We start from the raw sequence: 8,873 nt of genomic DNA on the forward strand, positions 1-8,873 counted from the left end.
CACAGACATATAGGGAATTTCTGAATTCATAGGGGAATTTTCGTAATTTGGATAAAAGACAAAAACTAGAATTTCTCAAATTCCAAGGGGCAAAACTATATTTTGCCTAGAAAACCCTAATGTCATACACCCCGTTGCTGTCGTCGCCACCACCGCCACCCTGCTGGCGGCGGCCTGTGCGGCGAGGGGCGGGGCGCTGCCCTTGCTTGCGGGTGGCACGCCCGCTGGTGGCGCTGCCGCTGCAGGTGGGCGCCCCTGTAGGTTGGCACCCTTGCGGGCGGTTCTGCTTGCGAGGCAACGCCCGCAGGCGGTGCTGCCTCGCTGGCGGCCGCCCTTACGGGGTTTTTGCCCGTGGGAGCAGCGGCCACAAGCGCCGCTGCCCTGCGGTGCCTCAGCCCGCGCTGTTGCCCGGCGGCGCCTCTGCCCGCGGGCTCAGCGGCCGTAGGCGCCTCTACCCGCGGGCTGCCAGCCCCACCGACCGCAAGCCCGCTGCAAGCAGGCAGACGGTCGGCTGCTGCAGACGTCAAAATTCTTCCTAAACACAACACACGCAGTTCAAAACCAATCATTCGCACGAACAACCTGGCTTTGATACCACTGTTGGGAAATCTTGGGGGGCGACATCATATGTGTAGCGGAAGAACAAGAAAATAAAATCCCCGATTCCCAAAAAGATGTTTGTCGTCATGTGAAGATTTGTGCGCAAAATCCACGAAACTTAAAACTGCGTATAGAGTAGATTGTGTTACCTAGGGAAATCGTATATCCCTGTTTCATTACAGATCCTTAGGAGAGGGTGAAGGAGGTCAAGCATCCTCCTCTCTAGCGGTGATCCACACAGCAGGGTTATGACGACGCTCCTCAAAACTCCAGGCCTGCTCTGAGGTGGAGAGGGAGAGGAGAATAGGAAAGGCAAGCAAAGGCTCTGAATCCCTCCTATTTATAGAGGTCCCCTGTCAAACCCTAATAGGTCCTCCCCTAGTGGGTATTGGATCTGCATCCAATAAGACAAGGGGTCCGTCGGATATCTCATATCCGAACCTCTACTTATCGCAATGCCTACCATATATGTGTGACCCTCTAGGCCCAATATCGAGCTGGTCGTGAGTCATACCTGTCAGAACTCCTTCTAACTCAATGAATTATTATCTCTGTAATAATTCACTCGACTCATTGACTACGGACGTACTAGGCCACTACGCCGTAGTCCCCAGACGATACAAGGGAATCCAATCCATTGGACCTGTCTGTCCTCAGTTACCGTGTACCTATAGTCCCTCATCCATCTAATATCCTAGAGACCGTATATCGAGTATGGTGTTGTCAGACCCATACGGTTTCTACTCGAGTCTCGCTCTAATCGGATTCTCTCGGAGAACTCTTTCTCTCTCAACCCGAATGACCCTGGCCAGATATTTGTCTGAGCAAGAACACATGGGATATTCTTCTCATGACGCCGAGAGTGGATGATCCTCTATCGACACTCAATAGCCCTCGTAAGGTCGACTACCACTCCCAATGACCAGCTGTACTAGATCTGGGACAGCCAAACCTATAAGTCTGGTATCAAAGAGTGGAGCACTCATACAGGACATCCTTGATGTCTAAAGTCTAAGGACCAGATATATCAATAGGACTACGGAATCGCTGTCTGACAATTAGGCATCATCAACCATCCAGCATTCCGTAAGCGGATCAATCAGTGAACTCATTCTCCAATGAGCACCTGTACTGTATCCCTAGTGTCCCCACATGAGCAACTATGAGACCAGCTGCATCCATCATATGGACGGGTATACAGCACACCAGTCTGTCTGGTTATCACGATGTCCCTCTTGAGTAACTTATGACCAGGATTATTTAGGATATATGTTTAAAGGTGAATCGATCTTATTATCATGATCTCATCACGATCCGATTCCCATTGCACAAATCCAAGGACATCACAATATATATATGCATTTATGCAATAGTTATAAAGTGATATACGCCAAAATATAATAAGCAAAAAGATTTTGTATCAAGTCACACATGCCATCACTCACGTGATTGGCTTGCTGGGCACCTATGACTAGCACACCTCCCATTTCCAACTTAATCATTGTGCTAACTACGATTTTTCCTAAGATATTTACTGCAACTTGCTCCGGTGTGTCAATCGCTTCTTCCGACGAACTTCCGTCGATCATCCGATGAACCCTTGATGATGCTCCTACGGACTTCCGGAAAACTCATAGACTTGCGACGATCCACTTGGCGAGTTCCGACGAGCTTCTTTGGCAAGCTCATGGACTTCTCGGATTCGTTCCCGCAGAACCTCCGACGACTGTCCGAACTTCCGTCGAACTCTCGAACTCCCAATGTGATCATTGTCTTGACTCCGGCGCAACTCCTATTGCATATCTTATTTTCATCGTAGTTAATCCTGCACACTTAAAACAAAACTTCGATCGAGACAATTAATCTTAAGCAATTAACCAAGTTGTCCGGCATGTCATTGGTCCCTCGACGCTTCGTCCGATTCTTCGGCGCATCGTCCTCTCCTGCAGCCTATTGCCCAATCGGCCAGTTGACTCTGCAACTCCGATATCCTTGGCACAATACCCGCTCCTCTTAGCCCGATGCCCGAGTCCACGGCCCGAAGCCTTCTATCGATATGTCGACCGATCTACCGGCCCGTCGTCCAATCTTCTGACATGTTTCTCCGGCACAACATGATTTTCCTGCTTTAATTATCTCATCCTGATCGAAGCATCCTACGTCACTTAAAATGCAGATTAAATCATAAACATATATCAAGTAGTTTCATCATCAAAATACGAGATTCAACATACCCCTACCAGCACAATCTTCGCTGCGCACCGCTTCCTTCATGGCAACTTGAATGGCAACACTGTGACATACTTTAAGAGTACCCACCTCTGCGTCCTCTTACCCCATGCCAAGGCATTTTGAACCCAACTTCACCTCCGCAAGTTAAGTCACCTTAGTTCCTCCCTCAAATGCTTCATTGGGATAAGATGCATGTGCCTAGAAGCTCCCTTCGTCTTTAGCACTATACAAGATGAGTCTACTCCATCAGACTAAAGGACCCATCGAATAACATGATCCTCTCTTGCCTCTACAAGAGTTCATGTCCTTAACCTTTGTCCAAGGAAAGCTTTGTGCCTCCACTCCATGTTCCATCTTCTATGTCGGCTCTCTTCATGCGGCTTGGGTACTTCGCCAAGTTACACCCAAGTTGCTCTGCTCCTCGTTTTGCATTGATTTGATGGTGGCCCTCATGCCCACCTTTCCACGGGCCAGCCCTCCCTTAAGTCTGATCTTCATATCGACTCCAAGTGTGCCTTCATTTGTGTTGCTTTGGATCGCTCCCCCACTTGATCTCGTAATGCATCTACCAATGAATTCTCTCAAACGAGATCATGCGATGACTCCTCGCTGCTCACTCGGTCCATTGAGCTTCATGGAGTTATTGTTTTTAAGGTACTCCTCAACATGTGAAGTCTATTGTACATGATTCTCCCTCTAGAGAACCGGGATCTATCCCTCCAGGATAATTATCCCGTTGGAGCAACATCTCTCTATACTTCTTTCTCTCTGAAAGTTTCGGAGACCACTATCCCCTTAGACTGTTAGGATCAAGAGCACTAAGAGGGGGGGGGGTGAATTAGTGTAGCGGAAAAATTTCGACGATTTAAAATGACGTTCATATGATAAAAATGATTTTGGTAAGAAAGTCAATTCAAAAATCACTTTAACTTGTGATCAAGCGAGATGCAGTTAAAGTAAAGATATAGAGGTAGTTTGCAGTTAAGATAGAGAACAAAATGTAATTGCAAACCGAAATACGACGTTCGTACGATAAAAGTGATTTCGGTATGAAAGCCGATTCGGAAGTTACATTAACTTAGATTAGGTGAAGTGCAGTTAAAGTAAAGGTATGGAGGTAGTTTGCAATTAAGATAGAGAATAGAAAGTAAATGCAAACCGAGATTTAGAGTGGTTCGGTCAATCTTGACCTACATCCACTTTTGGCTTCCTCCTCCGATGAGGTCACCGACATCCACTAGAGGCCTTCATTCAATAGGCAAAGGCCAACCACCCTTTTACAATTTCACTCCTTTTGACGAGCTTATGAGACAACCCTTACAAACTTTTCTCTCCTCTCTTGAAAGATCAAAACTTAGAAGAAAAGAGGGAGAAGAATTTCTAGCCTTTACAACACTTTTGAGCTCTAAAAATCACAGAGTAAGATTGGATTTTTGGTACTTTTGGTTGCCCTTTCATGCAGGAAAGGATGGAGTTTATATAGGCCCCAAACTGGTTTGAATTTGGAGCTCAAAAATATCTTTTCCCGGATTTTTGGGGTCCTGGCGGTACTACCTCCTGATTGGGGTGGTACAACTACCTGGCACCTCGGAGACTGAGCCTCTGGGCGGTGTCACCGCTTGACAAGGGCGGTTGCACCGCCTAGTCTTACTTGGAGATTGAGTCCAAGCGGTGCCACCGCTTGACTGGGGCGGTTGCACCGCCCAGTCTCACTCGGAGACTGAGCCCAGGCGGTGCCACTGCCTAACCTAGGCGGTTGCACCACCCAGCTTTCCTGGGAGACCATCTCCTAGGCGGTGCCACCGCCGACCCTAGTGGTGCCACCGCCTAGCAGGAATTCTGGTTCGAATGGATTGATCCATTCGGCCCAATTTGGGTCTATCAAGGGCCCAATTGCTCCCAGATTGAGTTAATGGGATCACCTCCCATTCCTAACTTAATCTACATGCTAACTATAATATTTCTTAAGACATTTACTGCAACTTGCTCTGATGCATCAATCGCTTCTTCCGGCGAGCTTCCGGCGAACTTCTAGCGAACATCCGACGAACCTTCAGCGATGCTCCGGCGGACTTCAGGCAAACTCCTTGACTTACGACGATCCACTTGGCGAGTTCTGATGAGCTTCTTTAGCAAGCTCCTGAACTTCTCGGATTTGTTCCCGCAGAACCTCCTACGACCGTCCGGACTTCTGTTAAACTCTCGAACCCCCAATGTGATCATGGTCTTGACTCCGGCGCAACTTCTATAGCATGTCTTACTTCCATCGTAGTTAATCCTGCACACTTATCTTAACATATGGATTAGATAACAAATGATAATTGACTTCATCATCGAAATCCGAGATTCAACAATCTCCCCCTTTTTTATGATGACAATCAATTGATAACGGAGTTAACCTTAACTCCCCCTATTTATATGCCACACTTGAGATAAGTCATTCTTGAATTTAAGGCCTTTGAATTCAATAGACTTATTGATAAGTTAAGAACTCTTAACCTTATCAATTACTCCCATCATGATTCCTATCACGATGTATCTTACTAAAAATGATGTCAAGACTTGACATCCATTCTCAAGTTTTATATTTCAAATATGAATGATGGTAGAAGTTCAACATGTAAATTTACAATTTAAGCTTTTGATATCTTAACGTAAAGCAAACATTTCAAGTGTTTAGCAATCGTAGCATCACATGGCAAGATATCAACAAGTAAAGTTACTATGCAAGTTCTTGATATCTTATCATGATATGGCAAAAACATAGTGCAAATATGGCAATCATAGCAATTCTATCACCAATTTATCATATATTTCAATGAAAGCTTAACATAGTTCAAATTCAAATATGGCACTCATAGCATCAATTTATATAGTATTAAATTCAAATATGGCACTCATAGCATCAATTCATATATTTCTCATTCAAATATGGCACTCATAGTATCAATTCATATATTTCTCCCCCTTTGTCATCAACAAAAAGGAGAACGATATTAGCAAATTTTAACTAGGTTTATGTCATTTTTCAATAATGAGTGATAGGATACCAATTATATAAACATCTCAAGGAAAACATGACATGGAGATGACTTTCATTACTTCTTCCCCTTTATTTGTTATTATCTTTTTGCATGAAGGAGGAAAGCCATTTATGAGCTTACTTGAATGAAGTTAAAATTGATAAGATATTAAAGCACGCTTTATTTTTATAAGAATTAAGATATGTAATTGAATCAAATCCTTGCACGTAAAACTATTTTTCAAAAGATATAAGAAGGAATCGTCAAATCTATTTCTCGAAAGATATTTTTGACATAATAAGTTGGGAGATGCATTTGCTAGTTGATTCCATATGTCAAAAATTAATGATGTAAATCCAAAAACTCAATATGACATATGTTTATTAAGTTCAGAAGAGAATAATGTATTAAGAAAATTCGATTGTTAGGATCAAGAAGATCCGAAAATAAAATTTAACACTTTTATGCATTTGGATGAGGTTTTGCTATAGATTTTCTAATTCAATTATGAAGATAAAACATGTTTATTATCATGAAATTTTTTGTATTCAAAACACATAATTTCCAACATGTAATCAAGGCATGTAATTGTGTAAAATCATCATGGCAATTAAGTGATTTGATCATTAAAAAAAATTCAAAAAATAATCTTAACAAGTTTATGCATTCGGACATATTAACATTCCTAATTCTCTTCTAATGAAATCAAATTATTCTTCACTTAGAGGTTTTGTAAAAATATCAGCTAGTTGATGCTTAGTATCAATGAACTCTATGATTACATCATGATTAGTGATATGATCTCGTATAAAATGATGTCTAATATCAATATGCTTTGTTCTTGAGTGTTGAATGGGATTCTTTGTTAAATATATTGCACTTGTGTTATCACATTTAATGAGAATGTTTTTAAGATGGACTTTATAATCCTCTAAGGTGTTTTTCATCCACACAACTTGTGCACAGCATGCACTAACTGCAATATACTCAGCTTCGGTTATTGATAGTGCAACCGAGTTTTATTTTTTAGATGACTAGGAAACAAGGGAATGTCCCAAAAATTGACATGATCCTGATGTGTTTTTTCTATCTAATCTACACCCAGCAAAATCCGCATCAGCATACGTAATTAACTCAAAATTCTCGGATTTTGGATACCATAATCCTAGATTTGTGGTACCTTTAAGATATCTAAGTATTTTTTTAACCGCTTTAAGATAAGATATCTTAGGGTTCGATTGAAACCTAGCACAAAGTCCTACACTGAACATGATATTTGGTCTAGTTGTAGTGAGGTAAAGTAAACTTCTTATCATACCCCTATAAGTTTTTTGATCGAAGCTTTCTCCATTTTCATCAACTTCTAACTTAGTGGAGGTGCTAATAGAAGTGTTAATAGCTTTTGAGCTATTCATATTAAATATTTTTAGCAGATCTAAAGCATATTTAGTTTAACTAATAAAGATGTCATTACTTAGTTGCTTAATTTGTAAGACTAAGAAAAAGGTTAATTCTCCCATCCAACTCATTTCAAATTTGAGACTCATGGTTTCAGCAAAAGATTCACAAAGAGATTCATTCGTAGAACCGAAGATAATATCATCAACATAAATCTGGACAATGAGAAAATTATTTTCAAAATTCTTAATAAACAATGTAGTATCGACCTTGCCTTTTGTAAAATTATTTTCAATAAGAAAAGTACTAAGTCTATCATACCAAACCCTTGGGGCTTGTTTTAAATCATAAAGAGCTTTAGTTAATTTAAATACATGATTAGGGAGGCTATTATTTTCAAATCCGGGAGGTTGTTCAACATAAACTTCTTCAGAAATAAAGCCATTAAGAAAAGCGCTTTTAACATCCATTTGAAACAACTTAAAATTATTATTACTAGCATAGGCAAGGAGCATCCTTATGGCTTCTAATCTAGCCACAAGAGTGAAGGTTTCTTCGTAATCAGTACCTTCTTCTTGGTTGAAACCTTTGGCCACTGATCTAGCCTTGTTTCTAACCACGATATCATATTCATCTTGCTTGTTTCTAAAGACCCATTTAGTACCAATAACTAAATAGTCATTTGGCCTAGGAACAAGCTTCCACACCTCATTTCTCTCAAATTGATTTAACTCATCTTGCATTGTGATAATCCATGAATCATCTTTTATGACTTCGTCAATACTTTTAGGTTCAATTTGGGAGAGAAAAGCGACGTTGGCACAAAAAATTTTAAGAGAAGAACGTGTTTGAACCCCCTTAGATGTGTCTCCTAGAATTAGCTCCTTAGGATGAGCATCTACATACTTCCAATCCTTGGGTAAGGGTGTTTCGGAAGTGGATGCATCCAAGTTGCTAGTTGGAGAAGGGGTTTCATTTAAATTCAAAGAATCGAAATTAACATCATCATCAAAATCATTTTTCTTGATTTCAGAAATCTCATTGAAAACAACATGAATGGATTATTTTATAATTAAAGTTCTTTTATTGAAGATACGAAAAGCTTTAGAAACCGAAGAATAACCAAGAAAAATTCCTTCATCGGATTTAGCATCAAATTTTCCTTAGGCATCTATTTCATTCAAGATAAAACACTTACACCCAAAAACTTTAAAACATGAAACATTGAGTTTTTTATTATTCCACAACTCATAGGGAGTTTTGGTGAGTAAGGGTCTTACTAGAACTCTATTCAAAATATAGCATGCAGTATTTACGACTTCGGCCCAAAAATATTTGGGTAGGCTATGTTCATTCAACAAGGTTCTTGTCATTTCTTATAAATTTCTATTCTTTCTTTCTACTATTCCATTTTATTGATGATTTCTTAGAGTAGAGAAGTTATGGTTGTATCCATTAGATTCACAAAATTCTTGGAAATCATAGTTTTGAAATTCACCACCAAGATCACTTCGAATTGATGAAATCATAAAACCCTTTTCATTTTGAACAAACTTACAAAACTTGGTGAAATATCTAAAGCATTCATTTTTGTGTTTCAAGAAATAAGTCCATGTGTAT

The sequence above is a fragment of the Musa acuminata genome, chromosome BXJ3-5 (genome assembly GCF_036884655.1).
Source record: "Musa acuminata AAA Group cultivar baxijiao chromosome BXJ3-5, Cavendish_Baxijiao_AAA, whole genome shotgun sequence".
Taxonomy (NCBI): domain Eukaryota; kingdom Viridiplantae; phylum Streptophyta; class Magnoliopsida; order Zingiberales; family Musaceae; genus Musa; species Musa acuminata.